The sequence below is a fragment of the Silene latifolia genome, chromosome 1, assembly GCF_048544455.1.
Source record: "Silene latifolia isolate original U9 population chromosome 1, ASM4854445v1, whole genome shotgun sequence".
Classification (NCBI taxonomy): Eukaryota; Viridiplantae; Streptophyta; class Magnoliopsida; order Caryophyllales; family Caryophyllaceae; genus Silene; species Silene latifolia.
Window position 1 is genome coordinate 163773960 of NC_133526.1, and position 23736 is coordinate 163797695.

At 34.5% G+C, this 23736-nt stretch overlaps 1 non-coding gene across 1 annotated transcript; it reads right to left on the reverse strand.

The window, feature by feature from the left end:
* Positions 1 to 272: 272 nt before the first annotated feature.
* Positions 273 to 379, reverse strand: LOC141620456 (small nucleolar RNA R71). Its single transcript, XR_012531968.1, has one exon. It is a non-coding gene; the product is annotated as a small nucleolar RNA R71 (small nucleolar RNA).
* Positions 380 to 23736: the final 23357 nt, after the last annotated feature.

The following is a 23736-nucleotide window of genomic DNA, read 5'->3' on the forward strand; positions in this document are numbered from 1 at the left end:
CATTCATACAATTGGTTGAGAGAAGTTAATTTGGAGGGATGCCTAGTGAAGATCCTCATTTACATATGGAGACTTTTTGTGATTATTGTGATGCAATTTCTCAAACCGGAGTTACCCAAGACCAAATCCGATGGGTATTATTTCCTTTTTCCTTGATCGGTTCCGCAAAGCAATGGTTGAAGAGCCTAGACAAGGCTACCCTTGGTATTGATTCATGGAAGAAGTTAGTACTTGCCTTCTACAAGAAATTTTATCCCCCGGAGAAGACAAATATGTTGAGAGCCCAAATCACCGGGTTCAAGCAAAGGGATGAGGAATCATTATATGAAGCATGGGAGAGATTTAAGGACACTTGTCGTTCTTGTCCACACCATGGACTTAGTGAGTGGTTCCTTGTTCAACAATTTTGGAACGGCTTATATGAAGACTCATGCAATGTGCTTAATATGGGATCCAATAGGAGGCTTACCGAAGTTGATGATAACCCAACATGGGCCAAAATTGAAGAGATGGCGGTTCATAATTCCCAATATAGTAGGCCTCGAAAGGCCACTAGAGGAGGAAAGCATGAGGTAGATTCCATCACACAATTGGGTGCTCAACTAAGTGCTCATATTGACGCCATCAACTTGAAGTTTGAGAAGGCCATGGCTAAGCTTGATGAAGTTTCCAAAAGACCCAAACAACATGTTAATGCTATGATGGCATCATCCTCAATCCCAAATGGAGTATGTGAAAGTTGTGGAACCTTGGGACATGATCAAAACGAATGTAGGGGAACAAATGAACAAGTAAATGCTTTCCAAGCTTACAAGAGTGGTACCCCTTATTCCAACTACTATAATGAGAATACCAAATTCCATCCAAATCTCTCATATAAAAGCCAAAATGTTCAAAATCCTCAACCAACATGCACTCCACCTCCAATGAGAAACCAAACTCAAAGACCCTTTTTCAACCAAAGCCAAGGATATCAAAATCAACCTTCCTACAACCAATCCAATGACCAAGGCTTTGATGTTCAAAAAGCGGTCCTCCAAATGCAAAATAATCAACAAGAATTCTTCACCCAAATGCAAAAAGATAGCCAAGCTAAAGAAATACCCATTAACAACATACTTGCCCACACTAAAATGTTAGAGACTCAAATGACCCAATTAGCATCCTCTAGCTCCCAAAGACAAAAGAGGAAATTAACTCCTCAAGGTAACCCCCCAAGACATGAAATGGTTAGTGCCATCCATTTAAGGAGCGGTGCAAGATACGAGGGGCCGAAGAGGCCAATTGATGAAGATATTGTGGATGCTAGTAGAAAGCAAGGAGTTGTGGAGAACTCTAAGGAAGTAGAGCCTACTACCAATGAACTTTCAAAGAAGATAAAGGAAGAGAAGGCTAAGGAAATTGAGAAAGAGCCTATTGTGATTAGACTTCCATTCCCAAGTCGCCAAGCTAAGCCTAAGTTTGATGAGCAACTTGGAAAGTTCATGGAAATTGTGAAGAACTTAGAAGTCTCAATCCCATTCAAGGAATTGATCAATCATGTTCCGGCTTATGCAAAGTACATGAAGGATATTCTTACCAAGAAGAAATCCAACCGAAGGTTAGAGACTATTGTCTTTACCAAAGTGAGTAGTTCTATTATTCAAGGGAGTTCCCCCCTCCCCCCCCCCCCCCCAAAGCTCAAAGATCCAGGAAGTTTTTCTATCCCATGTACCATTGGCGACGCTACAATCAACAAAGCATTGTGTGATCTTGAAGCGAGTGTAAGTGTCATGCCATACTCGGTATGTAATGAAAGATCATAGATACATATTAGACTCTCTAATAAAAATTAAATTATCTCATAATTTATCATTTTGATGATCTATGTAACATGCATGCAAATATAAAAGCATAAAAATGAAAGTTTAAGGAAAAACAATTTCCTTACATAGATTTTATGGTAAAATGGGCACAATCAAGATCTCCTACCTTGATTGTTCTTGAGCTTAAAAAGATATGGATGATCCTCCTTGAAAAACCTTCGAAAAGAAAGTCTCATTCAAGTTGCACTCAAGAACTACACCCACAAATTATCTTACAAATACTAACTAGATATTTGTAAAATTAACCGTTGATAATATGTTAATATTAGTAACAATCTTAGTAATAGTATATTTTGTATACTAACAATCTTAGTATGAGACGATATTTATTTTAGAGAGATAAACCAAATTTTGTTCACATGCATAAGTGAAGTAAAATCAAGTGTGTAAAAAAATGAACAAAAGATGGAGTAAAAAGGAGGAAGTGGCGGGTGGGTAAGGTAGTAGTGGAGTGTGGGAATTGTCTTATATTTATCAATCTTACATCCACATGTAAAACCTAATTATAAGATAATTTGTGGAAGTATCACAAGTAAAGTGAAATGATTGTGTTCCTAATCATCCACAACACTCTATTTTACACGTTCCACTTGCCCATTTACGGGTCCATGTTGGTTCTTATATTTGTCGCACAAATACGTGTAAATTTTATTTCAACATCGTTTCATGTTTAAATGCTTCCAATTAATTTTGTCCAAATCACTCCGTAAATATAAGTGTACCGCTACACATATTATTTACGTGCTAATATTAATCACATTAATCAGTTAATACAATTTTAGTGAATTAACAATTAATTAACTAAAACCCGTCTCCCAAAATAAATTATTCAATTATCGCATAATTAAATAATAACTGCCGTGCCTCGAGTTCGCAACTCCAAATCTCTCTAAAAATAATCGACTAACCTTTTAGTCTATAAATCAAGGGACTAAATAAATTGCATCTCATACAATTAATTAGTTGTCTATGGGGTTCGTTCCTTTAGGTGTGACCGAAAGGGGTCAGTTGATCACCGCCGTCTCACGACAATAACGTCAAACTCTAGTCAGCCAACCGTTATCGATTTACGTTAATCAACTGACGATGATCAAATAATTAAATATCTGATGATATTCCAATAATGAGATTTATTATGTAAACGCACTATTGTGGAGGACACTAACTCCAACAATCTCCCACTTGTCCGACACAAGGTGTGCGCTACCAATTCTCTTGTCCGTTTTAATCTCCTACTCAATGCAAGGTGTCTTTCAGATCGCACTTGCACACGAACATATCGCGAGTGGTTTTCTCGATCGGGAGTGTGACTACCTGACCGGAAAAATCTCTCACAGATTACTTCCGAGCGTGGCCACGCATTTGTAGTCATTAACTCCTCGAGTGGCCTTGAGATATAGTTACCCAACGTGGGTGGACAATTCCTGTATGCCCTATCTATCCTATTGCACAATACAGATCACTATGACCTAGTAAATGCCCTTTTGGCCTCCTTTCACGGCACGACCTAGGACAAAACCAAAGTCACTCGGAAACTGCACTTGCTTAGATAATAGTCTCCAGTCAAAAGAATCGACTCATTAGAATATCTTAGAGATCCCAGCCACGACCAGGCGTCTATAAAAGAACTTAGGGACTCTCTAAATGGTCACTGTCCGGCAAAGTGTCACACACTCTGCCTATGTAGTCGACTAGTCATCACGTATGACCTTATGGTGTTGAACAACCATCAATCGACTTACAATATAGTCACTCCGAGACGTCACCTCATTAAGCGACTAGGGACAAAATACAATGTTATCTTGTTCACTTGAATAGTGTTCAACATTGTCTCCACAACTTATTCAGATAAACAAGGTATTCAATGTTTTCAGTCAAACTGAATGATTGAGTTCTTAACGAAACTCTAACAATGAATGCGATCATCACTTATGTAAATATCATTACTCTATTCAATATTTACATAATGATCTTCAACAATTAAGGTATACTGCTCAATCACATTGAGATGACATAACCATCATGTCTACCTTATACCAACGGCTTTGGTTCGAGGATTAGCAACAGTTGCATCACTCTAATTTCCATTGCAATTTTCCTTTGTTCTATGCAATATTTTCATCACATAGAGCCTTTCTAAGTACATGTCTAAACAAGTTTTTAGACTCTGGTTCTAAAGCCAGTCAATCACTCCCACTGTTTTCACAGTATCTTGGGATACGATATTCGGCTAACAGAACTACTCTAGTCCCATTAAATTCCGGTTATCAACTATCTCTTTTACAACATCGGATGCTGTAATGTACTTAGCTTTCGTTCATGATTTGTACGTATAACACTTATACATACACATCCTTCATATGATATCTTTTATGTATGACTCCTCATACATATTTGCTTTATACATGTATAACTTCTTATACATATATGTATAACTTCTTATACATATTATTATTTATGCACATAGCACTCTTATATGCTAACCATTCCTTAACGAGGCCCATAACATCTTATAAGTATAGGAATGTTTCCGTGTAATCCTTGTACACAAAATTCATAGATTCCTCCAAACTACAAGAGTAAATCCTCAGTGCTTCTCAAGTACTCAAGGATGCTCTTGATAATCATCTAGTGACACTCACTAGGAAATGATTGGTAATGACTTATCATATTCTCAATATGATACATCCCGACGAGAGAAGCTTTTAGCATATTTAATAGATCCTGCAGCGGAAGCACAAGAGATCATATTAATTGTTCAACAACTTGAACGAGTCAAGAATCTTATCACATAAGTCTCTTGACTAAAATGCTAATATCCAAGAAGATCTATCTCATTAGATCCGGATATTTATGATGCGCCATGCTACTCTCAAATATTCAACCGAGAATATTTCTAGTCACTAATATGTCAAACACATATTTAGACTAAGAAACATCACCTTAGCTACATTTCTAGTCACTAATATGTCAAGCACATATTTAGAATAAGAAACTTACTTTAGCTCCCACTAAACTCCATGTATCATAATGGTACCTCAACACTCGAATAATACCATTTTGATAGACTATATGATTGAACCCAAAGTTCCAACTCTTTGACGTATATAGATCACAAAAGGGATCTTTCAAGCATGCTATGCTTCTTAGCATTGACAACATCTACAAAACTTCTCCCAAGGAGAAAGTTTCATTATTCATTTGCCGAATCTCATCCTCATGAGAAGCTATATTGCTAAGAACATACGAATTGATAAAGGCATTTGGGTTGTCACAAAACTCTCTATAACCAACCCAAATTTTAAACATCTTATGTAACCTTTACGACAAGATCAAGGTAACCTACCAAAGTATTCACCTTAAATCAAGTCTCAAAAACATCTCGTGTTTCCTTCCTTATCGCATCGTGTGCAAGGAGATCAATTTGAATTGCATGGTGACACGCCATCACATAGAGTTCATACTATAGAAAAGCTTTTGATGAGGGTTTAAGATCATAGATCCATATTAGACGGGTTTTAGTTAATTAACTGTTAATTTACTAAAATTGTACTAATTGATTAATGTGATTAATATTAGTACGTAAATAATATGTGTAGTGGTACACGTATATTTACGGAGTGAATTGGACGAATTAATTATGGAAGTATTTAAACATGAAACGATGTTTAAAATAAAAATTACACGGATTTGTGCGACAAATATAAGAACCAACATGGACCCGTAAATGGGCAAGTGGACCGTGTAAAATAAGAGTAGTGGATGATTACTCACATAATCATTTCATCTTATTTTGTATACTACCATAATTTATCTTATATAAGATTTTGCATGTGATGTAAGATGAAAAATATAAGATAAAATTTGTTCACTACAACACTCCATCTCACCCGCCACTTCTCCCTTCCTTATACTCCACCTATTGTTCATTTCTATACTACAACATTCACTTATGTTTTGCATGTGAACAATATCTTCCTCTCTCTAAAAAATAATATTCATCACTACTAAAGATTGTTAGTATACATAAATAATATTACTAAGACTAGTTAGTAATATTACTAATAATATCAAGGGTACAATATTAACAAGTTCTAGTTCAATACTTGTTATTATTTTTGGTTTAGTTCTTTGGTGCAACAAGAAGGAGATCTTCTTTTTGAAGATTTTCAAGGAGGATCTTCCATTTGGTATAAGCTCAAGAACAAGCTAGTAAGGTGAACTACTTTCTGCCCCTTTTACCACTAAATCAATGTAAGGAAATTGTTTTTCCTTATACTTTCTTTTTATACTTTCATATTAGCATGCATGTTACATAGATCACCTAAATGACAATTTATGAGATAAATTAATTTTCTACACAATTTTGAAAAGTAACGCAATATTATCACAAAATTATCTCCTTATAACCACTGAGCCACAATAAAGAACGTCTTCTTGCATTGTACTCACCACTGAGCCTCAATAAAGAACATCTTATTGCATTGTACTCAGTTTGTGGGTCTTGGACTTCCGTAAGTTCAAAATTTCTCCCACTCTGTCTTCCAGAAAATGAAAATCTTTCTGGAAAGACAGCATTACGAGCCACAAACTCTTTGTTCTCGTTTTGGAGGTGTAAAAACCAAGTGGTTCAATTTTGGATAACCCTCACAAATACATAAATTGGTTCTGAACAATAACATTTATGGTCCCAAATGTATAAAAGACAAGTTAGGGACCCTCCCTACCCATATCTCATATGGAGTCATTGAGGCTATTATAGTCGGGTTTTAAACTTTTAGTGAGAAAATAGCTTACAAAAATTGTGAAAAACCCCAAACTATATCTCATAAAGTTCGGTTTATATACTTGACTACACCATACTCTATGGTGTCCCAAGGAGAAGGTATTATGTGAACTGGTTCACAATCTTCTTAGTGATTATCAAGGTCATTACTTGATATTACCGATTTGATCTTCAAAGTCATTACTTTGAAACTTCCGATCAACATCTTGATCTTGACGTGCTTTTGGTTTACTACTTCATTTTGAAAATATTCCACGTTTCAAAAATCACTTTTATGTCTTATTAAATAGATATGAGGTTTTCATATCTACTTAACATTACGGTAAAAGTAACGAAGTATATATATATATATATATATATATATATATATATATATATATATATATATATATATATATATATATATATATATATAATCAACTATCGACCTTAAGCATTCGTATGTATATGGTCAATCACCTCACTATTGTGTTTCTTTTCTGCAAAAGAAAAACATAATACATGCACACATACCATAAGACTCACAATCAAATGGTTGTTCAATGTGCTTATCGTTTATTCGTTTAAACGAATTTACTTGAGGTATATATATGTAATCAACTATCGACCTTAAGCATTCGTATGTATATGGTCAATCACCTCACTATTGTGTTTCTTTTCTGCAAAAGAAAAACATAATACATGCACACATACCATAAGACTCACAATAAAATGGTTGTTCAATGTGCTTATCGTTTATTCGTTTAAACGAATTTACTTGAGGTTTGATCAATTTGGGTTCACCGAATTAGAGACATTAAAATCTACAAGATAGTATAATATTTAGTTTTCGTGAAGAATGTAAAATTCCTCTAACTTGAGTGGTCTAAACCAACCACCAAGTTACATAGGAGTAGGTACAACCTTTTGTTTTAAATCACATGAATGATGCCTTCTATGTTTAAACATAGATGATTACATTCTTTTAAAACCAAATTTAGGTACATTTGTCCCTATCGAAATCATTGCTACTCTAGCACCATTTCGATACAAAAATGTCCTATGCTAGACGTCTTACGTTTTATCAATTCATGTAATCTTCTTTACAAGGAAATGACCCGTACTTGGTATCTCATACCAAGATAGTGGAACTAGCCTATCCATTGAGTAGATGTCTCTTTCAACTTTGTTCTATCGCATACATCTAGGGTTGATTCTTCTTAACTCCCACTCACTTTCACATTCCTCTTTGCTTCAATCAAGCAAAAATGAATCTCATGAAGACCGCTCTTCAAGTCATTCGTGATATTTTATACACTTAGTAAGAGTGAATTACTATAAAGTGAGTGCAACATGTGGTAAAATCTCAACTTCTTGCGAAATTGGACTACCTAACCGTTCAATTGTCATCATATGTCTAAACTCTTTAGCGCATAAACAATCGATTTGGCCTTTCTCGAAGTGAGCCATTTGACGGTATCATATTGGGGTATTTTTTGTGTTTTTGAAAACTCTTTTCTTAAACTTTTGAATTACTCTTGAGTAATTAAAACTAATACGTCATCTTCATGACGGAGGTGTCACTTCCGAAATCAAGACTCTCTTGATAAAATGTGACTTCCTTTTAAACTTGTAATATGAGTTTGCAACATAAAACCCCTTTTTAATATGTATGGACGTTAAATTGTATAATAATCGCAAAAATCGTTGTAAGCTTATGTAGGTAAATCATGTTACCAATCATTAATTCCTTCAAGAAAACCACTTTCTATGAAAGAAGGAAACAAGTAAAACAATAAATAGAGAAAGGAGGATGAACTGCGCGATGTCATACATTTATGAGAATGAACGAAAAATAGGAAAAATTAACATTCAGTGTTTTAATTTTACTTGTGAAACATCTTTAACAAGTTTTAACATTTATATAATGATCTCCCACTAAATTATATAAATGTTTCCAAGACCCAAATATTAAACAAAAATGAGCATCGCTTGGGCGAAACATCCCATAATTGTGTAAATTGGGTTAGTCACGTTGACTAATTCTACCTCTAGAACTCTTGGTCGACGAATTTCCTTAAATCCATCTACTAGCCCCGGAACACAAGACCGTATTATATCCCATTGAGTCCAACCAATTTTGGCGTGTGATAACCGCTTACCACCCTACTTACTCAAGGTAAAAAGAGAACACCCCGCTTGGGCGAGCGTGGCTCTAATGAACAAGAGATTCATAGGTGTTACTAATTGGTAAGCCTAATCTCAATTTTAGTTATGTGAGAGATCTTGTTAATTTAGTCATAAATTCCCTATAAGTGAACTAAGTCGGTGAATGTAAATGACGTGAATTGACAATCGCGAAAATAAAATGCATGTGAATGGCGATTTTGGCATGCGCGAAAATAAAACAAGCAAACAAGTAAGCATATGAATAAATCCTAGTATGGCCACCTAGTTAATAAAAAACTAGTCTATTACATTTCGGAAACCAACTCCTTGGTCCCTTGCCTCTTCATTCCATAAGTGGCTCCTTCTTGTGGGATTTGGAACACCTTCCAAAAATAGATTCCGTCTCGATGTAATCCGTCTTTTGGAAACGCCGGTAAGAATAACTATTACAATTGAATTACATAGCTATTCCTATTATACATTAATTAATAAAATAAATAAAACTATTAATTAATTACAAACCGACGATACGAGATCGTATTTAATTACAAACAAATCGATATTCCCATTCATTTCGGGTAATAACGATTAAAATTAAACTAGGCCATACTAGGTACAACAAGATAAATACTTTAAATAAATAACGAACATTCATTCAACTTAAATAAATATGCTTAAAATGCTGTAAAATGATGCCAAAATCGCCCTATCTATCAATCGTTGGTATCCATCTCGGTTTTTGTGGATTTAATCGATTTTTAACATGTAAAAATCAATAATCAACTCTTAAATCTCATTTAAGTCCAAACTAATTATCCAAACTGTTTTGAACCTCAAAATTAGTCCTCAATAATTTTATGATGAATAATTAGTTTTATTTGGTGATATTTTGCTAATTTAATCGGTAAAATCATAATTTTTAAGTAAAAATCCAAAATAATTGAAACATTACCCAAACAATTGAAACAAAAATTTTGAGTATTCTGGAACACTCCCAAGAACACTCAAATGTCAGAAATATGGCCCTAAAAAATTCGGATAAAATTTATGAAGAAAAAGATCGATATTTATCGGTTTTTAATAACTAAAACCAATAAACAACAAAATAAGGTGAAAAATCATTTTAAAATTCACTTTTAACATTTAAATAATATTTTTAAATGTACATAAATTTCTCAAGGGCAGAATCAAATGTTTCGAAATTATGATTAAATTATTTCACTTTTATCAACTTTTATCTCATAAAATCAATAAACATGCAAAAAATTCGAAACAACCTTCAACTTTTTGCATACAATCAGTAGAAAACATGAATGAAATATCATAAAAATTCCATGGTCCTAATCAACTTTTAACTATTTGTAGTCAATTTTTAACTAAAATACCGCATTTTGACTCGGTTTTCTACCAAAAATCATTAAAAATAGCAAAATAACTTCAAAAATCACCAAACTTAACCACAAACCTTTTAAGATCAGTAGGTATGCATGCCCCAAAAATTTCGTGCTAAAACCTCTTCTAACACAATTTTTTAGTTTTTATAAATTATCTCATAATTCATTAATATGCTTAAAATCAACATGCAAATTACAAGCCTAAGCTCTGATACCACTTGAAAGATCATAGATACATATTAGACTCTCTAATAAAAATTAAATTATCTCATAATTTATCATTTTGATGATCTATGTAACATGTATGCAAATATAAAAGCATAAAAATGAAAGTTTAAGGAAAAACAATTTCCTTACATAGATTTTATGGTAAAATGGGCACAATCAAGATCTCCTACCTTGATTGTTCTTGAGCTTAAAAAGATATGGATGATCCTCCTTGAAAAACCTTCAAAAAGAAAGTCTCCTTCAAGTTGCACCCAAGAACTACACTCACAAATTATCTTACAAATACTAACTAGATATTTGTAAAACTAACCCTTGATAATATGTTAATATTACTAACAATCTTAGTAATAATATATTTTTTATACTAACAATCTTAGTATGAGATGATATTTACTTTAGAGAGATAAACCAAATTTTGTTCACATGCATAAGTGAAGTAAAATCAAGTGTGCAAAAAAATGAACAAAAGATGGAGTAAAAAGGAGGAAGTGGCGGGTGGGTAAGGTAGTAGTGGAGTGTGGGAATTGTCTTATATTTATCAATCTTACATCCACATGTAAAACCTAATTATAAGATAACTTGTAGAAGTATCACAAGTAAAGTGAAATCATTGTGTTCCTAATCATCCACAACACTCTATTTTATACGGTCCACTTGCCCATTTACGGGTCCATGTTGGTTCTTATATTTGTCGCACAAATACGTGTAAATTTTATTTAAACATCGTTTCATGTTTAAATGCTTCCAATTAATTTTGTCCAAATCACTCCGTAAATATACGTGTACCGCTACACATATTATTTACGTACTAATATTAATCACATTAATCAATTAGTATAATTTTAGTGAATTAACAATTAATTAACTAAAACCCGTCTCCCAAAATTTATTATTCAATTATCGCATAATTAAATAATAACTGCCGTGCCTCGAGTTCGCAACTCGAAATCTCTCTAAAATAATCGACTAACCTTTTAGTCTATAAATCAAGGGACTAAATAAATTGCATCTCATACAATTAATTAGTTGTCTATGGGTTCGTTCCTTTAGGTGTGACCGAAAGGGGTCAGATGAACACCGCCGTCTCACGACAATAACGTCAAACTCTAGTCAGCCAGCCATTATCGATTTACGTTAATCAACTGACGAGGATCAAATAATTAAATATCTGATGATATTCCAATAATGAGATTTATTATGTAAACGCACTATTGTGGAGGACACTAACTCTAACATGTAAGAGACTAGGAATGGGAGAGCTCAAATGCACCAACATTACTCTTCAAATGGCGGATCGATCAACAAAGATACCTTTAGGGGTATGGGAGGATGTGCCCGTGAGAATTGGCAAATTCTTCATCCCGATAGACTTTGTCATTGTAGACATGGAGGAGGATTCCAACATTCCTATCATCTTAGGAAGACCTTTCTTGCATACCGTCGGAGCGGTAATCGATATGAAACATGGAGAGCTCACACAGGAAGTAGAGGATGAGATAATTACTTCCAATCTTGACAAACCAATGAGAGCTCCCCAACTACATGAGCCATGCTTTATGGTCAATCACTATAGCCGAGAAAGTGATAGGAAGAAGTTAGAATCTCTATGCAAAGATCAAGCCATGGGTAAAGAATTATCACCCATTTGGAAGGAGAAAGTGGATGACCTTCAAGTATCCCTATTCGGAGAACATGGAATTTTCAACAACAACAATGAGAGCTTGAATAGCTCACCCATCATGACAAGTAATGAAGAAGGCCTCATTGGCCATGATAACAAGAAAGGAGATATGCTCTTGTCAACTCATGACATCATTGGGGAACAAGCAAGCGAAGTTTGTGGTCTATGGGATGATGAATTTGAAGGATTGGTCAATCCTTATATTTGAAATGCTATGACCTTAGACCAAGGATTTGTTGATCCTTATCATCACTTTGACTCGGACTACAACAATGGAGAAAACAATGCACAAAGGTCTATGCAAGATCATTATCATGAAAATGAGAAAGCCTTCAACTACTTCTACAAGGTGTTGAGCAACATCAACAACACCTTGGCTTTGCCCCCTTGATACCTCTTACAAGTAGAAGAGTTTGGTGGAGTCCTCCCTAAACCACCATTTGTAAATATTCTAGCCCCTTAACTAGCATTTCATTTCCTTTATTGCATCTTTGTCATTTTTGGATTTGCATTTTTGTGCTTGATTACAAGATTTTTGGCATGAGAGTAAGTGAGGGAGGTATTTTAACATGTTTTAATGTGTAGTGTTTGATCAAGTGTGGGGATGGTAAATGCCTAGGTTAACCAAGCCTTTGTAGTGCAACCCACAACCACTAACAAGAAAAGGAAGGAGGAATGACACGGGAAGAGGAATACCCACGAGCAGACCTGAGCTCGTGGGAGCTGAGAGCAATCCGAGCGTCTACAGAGACGATCCGCGCATCCTACTGTCAGCACATGAGAGCTGGACGGCCTCAAATTGTGGGAGAAAGTCCTGTAACAAAATCTGCGCAAGCCGAGCTCAGGACGCTCGTCCTCCACCTTCAGGACACCCGTCTTACTATCGAGCTGCGGGTCCTGGGAAGCTTCAAACTTATGAAATTTAATAAAAGAAAAATCTGCACGTCCCAGACTTAATCAGAGCGACTCAGCAGAAATCCGCTCGACCTGAGCTCAATCCGCTCGTCCCAGACCTGCTTTGCTCTTTCAAAAAGTCCTGTAAGAAGATCCGCCCGTCCTGACCCCGATCCGAGCGTCCCAGACCTGATACATAAACAAAACACAGGACACTTCCTTCTTCCCAATTCATTTTCATCTTTCAAAACACAAACACATACATTTTTCCTCACTTCAACCTTCAATCCCCTCATCCAAAAACACCAATTGCTCAACAAAATTCACCACAATCAAAACAAAACTTGCTCAAAACAAAATTAAATCACTCCTTCATCAACAAAAGATCCTTTAACCATCAATTTCTTCACAAATTAAATCAATTTTCTAGGGTTGGAGGCAAAATTTCGAAAATCCCCAATTGATTGAGGAATTGATTAAAGTTAGAAGAAGCAAGGAGCATTCAAGGAACATCTTGGTTTTTTGATACCAAATTGATAAGGAGCATACAATGGCAAGGACTAAAGGCGGAACTAAGGCACCCAAAACTCCAAATTTGTCAAAGAGGCAGCAAGCTCTTCTAGCATCTAAGGCTTTGGTAGTAGGTCAACCAAGGGAGGAAGTCCAAGAAACCCTCAATCCCTTTGAGGAAGCTACCACATCTACTCCGGTTGTAGAACAATGGCCAAAATTTCCGGAGGTAACTTTCTTATCCGACAAACATAGGATTGTATTTCTATCCCTTGCCAAAAAGAAAGTTGTAGCTACCAAGTTTATTTGCCATGATACTTTGCAAAAATTGGGTGTACTTGAGCAAACTAGAGCATTTTTCGAGTCCATGAGGTTGACAACCCTCTTTGATATGGATGAATTGACTTACCCATCATTTACCATGGAGTTCACAAGCTCCTTGGAGGAGTACAAGATAGAGACTCGAAGTTATGTTGAGTTCCGACTTGAGAACGAGAGTAGGAGAATGTTTAAGGGTGAGTTTGGTAAAGTGTTTGGTCTTGCGAAATTTGATCACTTTGAAAATAAGCCTTTGAAGTATGATGGCGAACCCTTATGGAAGGCTATAACCGATCGTAAATTTGATTCCTTCCAGGAGTGCCATGCTTTGTATGTTCACCATCCGGGCATAAGAACTTGGCACAAGTTTGTGACCAATACTTTAATTGCTATAAAAGGCACCAACCACTTCACCGAACTCAACTTTGTCTACCTCGAGTCCTTCTTAAATATTAATGGAAAGTCCACCCGAAAATACAACATTCTTCAATTATTGATTGACCGATGGTTAGAGATTGATAATGGAAAAGAGGGAGCGGCCTTTACTGTAAACGGGGGCTTGGTAACAAGGTTAGCTAAACACTTTAACCCGGAGTTCAACAAGGATAACACCTACAAACCGGTTAAGGGAAGCAACCTTCTTGACATGAGTACTTTGATCAACAAGTTTCATTGGGTCAAAAATGACAACCTTGACCACAAATATAAATGGCTCATCAAGGAAGCCAAGTCCATTGTCTTGCCCACCAAGATTTGCCGTATCTCCGCCCATATACCAAACTACCTCATTTCCGTCTCCAAAGAAGCCGAATTGATAATCAAGCAACAAAGGGATCCAATTGCAAATCCCGCCTCCTCTACCATTGTGACTCCACCTTATCCTTTTGCCTACCAAGAGTTTAAACCAAGTGGTTCTAATGTTGTGGTAGGCAATGATTACTTGACCCAATTGATGTAACTAATGCATAGAGAAGCTTATGATGACCGGGTGATTTCTTATCGAGCCCAATATCCGCCATTACTACATCTTGCTAGGCAAGGACTTCTTGATTCTTCATGTCCTTTGCCTAGTTGGGCGGATAAGGAAGTGTTCTTCCCTAGTACCTCTCAAGTTGCCGAAAAGGACAGTCGGGTGGCTTACAGAAAGGAGGTTATTGTTGTTGAAAACATGGAAGGTATTGGTTCATGCCAAGTACAAGAGCAAAGTTCAAGTTGCGATGACGAAGAAGTTGGTGAATCCTCCAGTCCAATGGAGGTTGATAATGATGAAATCGTTGATGATGATGATATTAGTTTCGATGATGAAGATGGCGGCGATAAGGCCGGTGATGATGATGTCACAATGAGCGACAATTGACGGTTGACAAGGCTTAATGGAGGATACCACAAGTGCGGGGTTGATTGCTTTAACCTATTCCATTGTGAGTCTCCTACCCGTCCTTTAACTTTCTCTTTATATCATGTTTTTAAATCTTTATCTTGACCATTTTTAGAGTCATTTTTTGCTCTTGATAATTTTGAGTCCTAGCACCATTCAAAGGACTCCCACCTCGGTTCCATTGAGGTGTCTCATATTTTGTTCCCATTTGCATAATCCAAAATGACAATTAGAATTCATGCATTGCATCCATCCCTTGTGCATGAACTCCCCCTCCTTTTAACACTAGAAATAGTGTCTTGTTCGGTTTGGGGAAGTTCACACACAAGGGATGCGAGTTAATTCAAATTAGCTCTCCGACTAATCGAAAGCATGCATAAGATCACCTTGAGGAAATGGACTAGGAATCGGCCTTACTCTTGTTTGGTACGAGCCTCTCCACAGACCTCAGGTTTGATTGTTCGGTATGGCAACCCACCCTTTAAAGACAAAACCCTTCTAAATGCACTCAGCATCCCGTTATAATGCTTGTATAATGCTTGTACCATATGTGATCACCATTTCTAAACAAAACCATGACGATTTTTTGTAAAATCAAAATCCTTTTTTAAATATAAAGATTTCGAAACTTAGGCCTAATATTAGCGCAAAACCAGTCGAAACTGTTAGAAATCTAGATCTCATTACTAAACATATTCATATATTTTTTTATTTTTAATTTAGTCATAAAATTAAAAGGTGATCTTATGCATGCAAACAATAATATAATTAAAGAAGAAATCATCATCTCACATTGATATTTCGGTTTATGGGCACAAGTGAGTTCTCCTACTCACTTGTTCTTGAGCTCTCCAAATGGAAGAACAAGGATTCAAGTGTAGAATCCCTCCCAAAAGCATATACCCAAGGAAAACTCATAATAACCAATATTATTTAGATCTAGTAATAATATTAGTTTTACTATAAAATTGACACAAAATAAATTATATTTTACTCTTGAATATTTCGGTCAAGAGGGAGTATTTTTGTGGTTTATTTCTCTAGAAATCTCATAAGATGTAGAGAGTATATCTTTTCTTACTCTAGAAAATTATCATCTTGAATGAATGAATGAGTGGGAAAAAGAAACTCTTCTCTTTTCTTTTCTTTTGGCCGAAAAAATTGGCTTGGGTAGGTTGCCCAATATTTTTCATTTTTGCTCTTCACAAGAGACTAGGCATGCAAGCCTACAACCTAGGGTTATGATTGTGTCTCCATTTAAAAATAAACAACACAATATAAACTACATACACACACCCTTATTTTCGGTTTTATGCATAAAATGGAGAATCCATTTTATTTTGTCATTTGTCAAATTTGTCACATGTAACATGTTACATGACATGTTACAATGCAATGTATTTTTATCATATTAAAAATCAACATACTCATAAAATATGTCATTTACAAAATCGACTAGTAATTCGTAATTACTTGTACCAAAAGTGTTCCCGAATTATAAACTACAACATTTTGTATTTATAATAATTTATTCATTCCGTTTCAGTTGTTTCTGTAAACAATAATTTCATCTAAGTAATAAAACAATTCGATTAGTTAGACCGTGTCTCATTTAATCATAATACAATAAGATACGTAAATTATACTCACAAAATTATCCGTCAATTTTAAGCAATTTAATTAACTCGTATCGGTATACGATTAATTAAATAATCAATTAAGAGTATTTCCCTATAGGTATGACCTAAGGGGATCAACTGATCACCACCGTCGCACGACAGTAATGTCAAACTCTAGTCAGCCAATCATTACCGATATGTGTGGACCAGTTGACTGTAAAATATTACATCCCACATGTATTCTTAAAATGAGATTTAAACATGTGATCATCATGATCAACAGTTGTGATCGCATTATTGTCGGAGGACACATATTCCAACAATCTCCCACTTGTCCTTGACAAGTGTGCGTCACCAATTCTCTTGTCCTATTACTATCTCCCACTTAATGCAAGGTGTCTTTCAGGTCGTACTTGCAAGTGATCATATCGAGAGTGGTTTCCTCGATCTGGAGAATAACTGATTGACCGGAATTATCCACCATGGATACCTTCCGAGCGTGGCCACGCATTTCCAGTTCATTACTACTCGAGTGGCCCTGAGATATTGTTTTAACCCTGACAAAGGGGTGGGCAATTCCTATCGCACTTATTCTCTTCGACTAGCCACAGCCATCATAACCCAAAATATGCCCATTTGACCCCATTTACGAAGGTCGTAGTAACACAAATCAAAGTTAATCTGAAACTGTGCCACCTTAGGCGAACAGTCTTTAGTCAAAAGAATCGACTCATTAGAATACTATAGTAGCTCTCGCCACGACCAGGCTATATAAATTTGCCAGAACTCTATAAGCGGTCATAAGGCCCGACAAAGTGTTCCTAACAGTCTGCCTATGTGATCGACTAGTCATCTCACATGACTCTATGGCACTTGAACTTGCCATCAATCGCATCACACTCTAGTCACTTCGAGACGTCACCTCATACAAGTGACTATGGGCGAATACAATGCTAATCCGTGTTCACTTTATAGGGGTTCAATGTTGTCTCTACAACCCGTTTGGATGTAACAAAGTATAATAAAAGAGTTTTAAAGTAAAACTCGAACGACAAATGCGATTATCACATATGAATAGTCAATGCCTGATTACTACTTCATATTCTATAATCCAGTTTGATCTTGAATGTAGTTGTTTATCTCAATTTAATTGAAATGACATGACTCATCATGTTAAGCCTATAAGAAGGCTTTGGTTAGTAGGTTTTATCAACTTCTTGTACCTTACTCAACCTTACTATATACTCGTTTTCCTTTGTAATGTATACATTTGCATTACAAAACTTTCTGAGTACGTGTCGAGATCCAATCAAGACATAGGCCCTCTAGCCTAAGAATAGCTCCCACTGTTTTCACAGTGTGCGGGACTCATCCTCTTGCACATCTCATGATTGCAAGTGTACTCAATTTCCGTTGTAAATATTTCTCATTGTTCTTTATTTCCTAGAATGATTCTAGAAAATCTATTTCTTAAATAACATAGCCACAATGGTATCTTAACCATCCTAATGTGTTTTGATTATGGTTTTGTCGGAAACCATGCGCAATCTCAATTGTCAATTGTCACTTGTGTAACACTCTTACACAAAAATTGCATCATAAACACTTTGCTTTACTTCCTTAATGCTTCTGCAAGCACTTAAGGGTAATCTTTATGGCTTACTTGGTAAAGATTACTTAAATTCGATTTTGAAAACAATTTATCATACTCAAAGTATATGAAGTGTTATACATCATTACTCAGTTAATTGATTCGGTAGCGGAAGCAAATGAAATCAATCAAATATGTTCAATTTTATTGAACTAGTCATGAATCTTATCAACATGAGACTTCTTATTTGACGCTAATATCATGTAGATTTATCTTCATAAATCCGGATATTAAAGATGTATTATAATACTCCAAAAGTCTTAAATCATTCGCATTGATCAATATGTCATCCACATATAAGACTACTAAAATTTCCGTAACTCCCACTAAACTCCATGTATAAACACAACTTCTTGACTTATCGAGAAATGTTTTATCACATGATCAAAATGTTGATTCCAACTCATTGATGTCCTACTTAAGACCCTTTCTTAAGTTTCACATTATCTTAGGATTGCAAGAATCTTCAAAACTCAAGACATGTATTGAATACATTCCTTCTAATTGAAGAAGTGGGTTTTTAGATTCACTCGCTATGTATTTCATAATAATGAAACACAATCCCTAAGAAGATCCAAATAGACTTAAGCATTTCATCCAGTGAAAAACGCTTTGCCACCAATCAAGCTTTGAAATCTCTCTTTATTAGTGCAAAAAACCCTTTGTCACTAATCAAGCCTTTTTATTTCGGATTTTCATGGCTCTAAGCCCTGTATTGAGTTGTGACTCAAACACTCTCATGTAAGTCATATGTTTATTACTTTCCAGAAGTAATCAACTTGAATCAAACAATTTCTTTGTAAGTTGTAAGCTCTTTACTTTCTTAAAAGTAACATGAATTCATCATCTTTAACAAGTGATGACTTTAACCTCCTAGGTTTTGAAGAAACAATGTCTTACACAAAACGTCTCATGTAGCCAAGAAAGACCAGTTTCTTGCAAAATAACATTCTTTGTGGCTCTTTGAATAGTAGTTTATAATTCGGGAACACTTTTGGTACAAGTAATTACGAATTACTAGTCGATTTTGTAAATGACATATTTTATGAGTATGTTGATTTTTAATATGATAAAAATACATTGCATTGTAAGATGTCATGTAACATGTTACATGTGACAAATTTGACAAATGACAAAATAAAATGGATTCTCCATTTTATGCATAAAACCGAAAATAAGGGTGTGTGTATGTAGTTTATATTGTGTTGTTTCTTTTTAAATGGAGACACAATCATAACCCTAGCTTGTAGGCTTGCATGCCTAGTCTCTTGTGAAGAGCAAAAATGAAAAATATTGGGCAACCTACCCAAGCCAATTTTTCGGCCAAAAGAAAAGAAAAGAGAAGAGTTTCTTTTTCCCACTCATTCATTCATTCAAGATGATAATTTTCTAGAGTAAGAAAAGATATACTCCCTACATCTTATGAGATTTCTAGAGAAATAAACCACAAAAATACTCCCTCTTGACCGAAATATTCAAGAGTAAAATACAATTTATTTTGTATTTAATAAATTAAAACCTATTTCGCGAGCATTTTCCCACTCTGTCTTCTAGAAATAAACTTGTATTTTAGAAAGACAGTTTCACGAGCCGCAAACCCGTCGTACTCGTGATAATTGAAAGGGAAAAATGAGCATTTGTTTCTTGTGAAAACTTACAAACATAGTACACTACGATTTTATATTTCATATGAATCGTTTTAGATTTAGTGGAAAAATGATCTAGACAATATGATAAAATCCCCAAAAGGATCAAGTAACTCAAAGTAACTTGATTGAAGTCCAAACTATAGCGAATAGCGTTTGAATTCTTATTCAATCACACATTATTCCATAATGCGTGCTAAGAGAGATTAACTTGTGATACTATATCACTTTTCCTTTGGCTTATATCAAAGTCTTCACTTTGATAATCCCATCACGACTAAATCGTGCTTCTTTGAACTTTTGAACTATTTCAAGGATTTCTCTATTTACCTTATTAAGTGAACATATTAGCGTCAACTTAAATCGTTGGTAAAAGAAAATGATCAACCTATTTTGGATCAATTATTTACAACCTCGATCTCCTTTTCAACCAAAAGGCACGAGACATCTTGCTTCGAATACAAGATACGCATATACCATTAACAATCTAATGGTTTCAAGAGTACTCGATAACTCTTTGCGTTTATCATTCCAGAATTTAAGGTTTAATCTTGGGTTACCAATTTGAGTCTTGCATCATCTTCATGATATATCATTCTAGTCTGGTTTAGAATATAATCACCTTGATAATGGGCTAGCCATACATCAAATTGTGGTGAATAGGGTCACAAAAGTAAAACCTCTTTTGTATCTTAAAAGGTTTGTATTCTTATTTAGAGTTTATGTACTTAATAGTCACAATTAAGTACAACTCCAAACCCGAAAACTAGATTTAGTACACAATGACTCTATCTCTCGACTTCATTGCTGCTAGTCGTCATATTCTAATCATCCTATGTATCAAGTACAATGATAAAAACCACCATTGGTTTCTAATATTGATGAATTAGGTCTAGCAAAATTTATGTTAATCAAATAAACATTTAAAGAAGAAGATCCCATTAGATGTCCCACAACTAACTTGTTGATTCTTCAATAATTTGGGGTAGTTTCCTTTCTTGTGTCCAACATTTAAGACAATGGAAACTTTATCGGTCGGGATTGATAGGTTTAGTATCGCTATTCTCAACAACTTTACTTTCAACATTACCTTGTATCAATTCCAATATAATCTTTACTTCTTGAACCTCATCCTTATCTTAACGGTTTAAGAGAATGCTCCCACTAATTTCAATGAGTCTTTGCTTTGAGAAGCAAAATTGAATTCATGAAGATTACTCTTCATTTGTTCGTTTTAGTCTTAAAACTTTCATTGAAGTGGTTGCGTTATTTTGATTAATTACGAATTCTAACAAATCTAATTACCAAAATAATTTATCGCTTCAAGGTACTTAATTCAATTAAGTATATGAAAAACAATCCATTGTAAGTAGATGTGTTAGTCAAGAATCAAAAACCTGTTTGATAATGAATAACTTATATCTATACTCTTTACAAGAGATCCTTAACAATGATTCATTTGAGGTTTTAGAAGCAAAATTCAAATTTGTCTTTAGTTACGATGTTTTAATGGAGATTTGAATCAAAATCGAAATGATATCGTATATGAATTGAGGTAAAGAAATAGAACAATACGACAACGGAATGATGAAAACTAACATTTATCGTTATATTAATACTTGTAAATAACAAGTAAAGCATTTACATAGTGTCCTCTACCCAACTATGATAAATGATTCCAAGATCCAAATTCATATTAACTTGGGGCACGGTGTGCCGAAATACCCTTTATTAATATAACTCGGTGGATTAACTCTTTAATCGATTCTACTTTTATAACTCTTGGTCGATAAAATTACATTAATATTTATTTTTAGCCCGAAACACATCCGGAAATACGTCGTGAATACTTTCGTTGAGTTCAACCCAAATTTCGAATAAATGTGTCCGTGATCCAAACTCATATCAACTTAGGGCACGGTGTGCCGAAATACCCTTCATTAACATAAATTCGGTGGATAGACATTTATCACCCATTTCCCCTACGTAACAAGGTTTGTACCCCGGGATGGCCGAGTGCACTCCCTCGCGAAATAGGTTTTCATGGTTTCTACTTTTTGGTAAGGCTATGTCTCAATTGATTATTTTAGCGAGAGGTCATGTCAATTTATTATCTATCACGTTTTAAGTGAACTAAAGCAGTGAACTACGATAATTCTAATTGACACGGTCGATAAACTCGATTAAAAAGACAATGCATGTTTTAGTTATGGCGATTTAGCGCTGCATGCGACATATAAATAAAATGCAAAGCATAAAAATAAATCCTAGTATGGCCTTCCTAAAATAGAAAATCTAATTAACTATTACATATTCGGAAACCAACTCCATTGGTCCCTTGAACTTCGGTTATGGCACGCATCTCGAGGTAACACCGTCTTTATGTAACGCCTTCTTGAATGACACCGTCTTCAAGGAACTCCGGAATAAATAAATTACATAACAAATGACATAATTTCCTATTATACATTTGTAATTAAAATAAAATAAATCTATTAAATTACAAAATGGTGATACGAGATCACAATGAATTACAACCGAATCGATATTACCATACATTTCGGATAATATCAATTAAAAACTAAGGCCATACTAAGTAAAAATTACATAATTCAAAAATTACATAAAATAAAATTATGATAATCATAAATAAAATGCAGCATTATAATATGTATGAACATGCCCAATTTTATGCTAAATCGCCTTTAAGTAGCCAATATCGTATATTAAACGGTTTTTACGGATTTGCGTGATTCAACGTTTTAAAATCACAATAAATTACATAAACTCATATTTATGCACAAGTTAATTACCCTAACCATATTAGGACTCAAAATTAGTCTCCACTAACAATTTGACTATAATTAACTTATATTTCTTAAAATTGTTCATCAATGGACTCAAAATTACAACAAAAAAGCTATAAACTTCAAATAAATCACAAAAATTTCAAATAAATTTGAAATTTGAAATTTAAACTCATGAACATTCTGGAAAAATACCATGACACTCATAATATTCAAAAACTTAGGTTAAAAATTTCAAAAATTTATCGGGAAAAACAATGTTGCGGTTTATCGGATTTATCAATTAAAATCATAAAAACATGAGAAAAATTATACTCATCAACTTTTCAATTTTAGATCTGAAAAGGGTAATAAAATGCAACATGTGATATTTTTCCTAAGTCATGAAGTATGTTTTAGCAATTTTTCACTAATTAAGTCACTATTTATGCTATTTTTCATAAAAAAAACATAAATCATGCATGAAGACTTCATTATAGCCTATTATTTTACACACATCTTGTAAAATTGCATGTGACAACATACTAAATTTCTATGACCAGATTCGAAATATTTCTCATATTAACCTATTTTTCTTCTAAAACCGATTTTAAACAAGAAAAATCCATATTTCGAGCATAATAACTCCAAAAATTTTGAAAATTTCCACATCATCTAAAAATAATATATGTGAAAACATATCCAAAAACCACCTGAAAATTCGAAGTTTAGCTAATTTTCGTCAAAAAATGACATTTTAATCATAAAATCATATTTTTAATGCCATTATATTATAAGATGAACAATAAAAATACATAAATAAACCAAAATA